At 41.5% G+C, this 1620-nt stretch overlaps 1 non-coding gene across 1 annotated transcript; it reads right to left on the bottom strand.

The window, feature by feature from the left end:
• Positions 1 to 858: 858 nt before the first annotated feature.
• On the bottom strand, positions 859 to 931 carry trnaa-ugc (transfer RNA alanine (anticodon UGC)). The gene has a single exon. It is a non-coding gene; the product is annotated as a tRNA-Ala (tRNA).
• Positions 932 to 1620: the final 689 nt, after the last annotated feature.

The following is a 1620-nucleotide window of genomic DNA, read 5'->3' as shown; positions in this document are numbered from 1 at the left end:
AGCTTGTCGATGCCTGTTCTATTCACTGGGAAAATGAATAAACAGCTTGAGGTGACTCTGCTGCTCTCTAGTGGCGAGAAACCGTAATGTTGGCTGGTAACAATCAGAATGCATTATGGGAGATGTAGTTTGTAGTCAATTCGTGCTCAAAACTTATTTTAAGTCAATCATGTGGCCCGCAGGCCTTGAGTTTGAGACATGTGCATTATGCCATAGAACTGCCAATTGGCAATTGAAGTAAAGTAGTCTCGATTTCAAAGAAGCCTACATTGACGTAGATTGGCAAATGAACCATCACGAAAAAGGAAGGCTCTTGTTGTCTCACTGCACCCCAAGAGATGCATAACCTACAAAAACCATTTCTGTCTGGTTTTGAACCAGAGACCTTTTGCATGTAAAGCAAACATGATAACCACTACACTACAGGAACTGAACTTCGCTGCTCTGTTTCAGTTTGAGGTTCCAAAGTTGATGATGTGAGAAGCAACGCATGAAAATTTCAACTGAGGCTTGCACTCAGATGCCTGGATTCAGAGTACAGACCATGACACCACAGACCCTTGTTGGCCTTTAGTAAACACCTGTGATGAATAGAACATGCAAAACCTGTTTCTGTCTGGTTTTGAACCAGAGACCTTTTGCATGTAAAGTAAACATGAAAACCACTACACTACAGGAACTGAACTTCTCTGCTTTGTTTCAGTTTGAGGTTACAAAGTTGATGATGTGAGATGCAGCGCATGAAAATTTCAACTGAGGTTTGCACTCAGATGCCTGGATTCAGAGTACAGACCATGACACCACAGAGCCCTTGTTGACCTTTAGTAAACACTTGTGATGTATAGAACATGCAAAATCTGTTTCTGTCTGGTTTCGAACCAGAGACCTTTTGCATGCAAAGCAAACATGATAACCACTACACTACAGAAACTCATGCTGTTAGCACTGTTCCTGGTAGATGATCCACATTTTGTTAGAGACTGATGTCAACGATGGGCATGGAACAAAGTCAAATACTTGCAGATCCTCTCAGAGAGCACAGTAACTTGGTGAACAAACTGTCAGACTTATACTTGTGCCTAATTTAACATTACAGTCCATAAACTAAGCCTGGGATCAAAAAATTGTATTGAAGTTGCCATTAGCAGAGACAAATGGTTCTACAGAGACTTGGCTAAATGGCTAAAAAATAAAATCAATACTTACAAATAAAAAATGGTTAGGAAGCGCATTACAAACCTTTGGTTGAAATGGCGCGTTAAATTCAAGTCTCCATTGCAGACCAGAGAAAACTAAAGAGAAATCAACGTTGTGTTAATCCATTTGAGGAGCCGGCAGTTTATCTTGAGGAAATAAATGACAATGCAAAAGTTAATTAGACTGTAACCTGCGCAGTCTGCTGCTCAACCACTGTGGATGCGGCTCCGCCGCTGCGAAGAATTAAAAACCGCTGGAAGTAACTCATCCAGCGGATTTAACAAATGGAACCTTGGTGCACGTTACCCAGGAGAGCGGCGCTCTGGAGGATCTGCAGACTTGACACCTGACGGTTTCGGAGAAGCGAAACCACACCAAAAAAAAAAAAAAAAAAAAAAAAAAAAACCGGGGAAAAAGCGCAAC

The sequence above is a fragment of the Poecilia latipinna genome, unplaced genomic scaffold, assembly GCF_001443285.1.
Source record: "Poecilia latipinna isolate Pla-1442-1.1 unplaced genomic scaffold, P_latipinna-1.0 Scaffold4592, whole genome shotgun sequence".
NCBI lineage: Eukaryota > Metazoa > Chordata > Actinopteri > Cyprinodontiformes > Poeciliidae > Poecilia > Poecilia latipinna.
The sequence above is the reverse complement of the archived record's forward strand: the minus strand, read 5'-3'. Positions and strand labels throughout refer to the sequence as shown.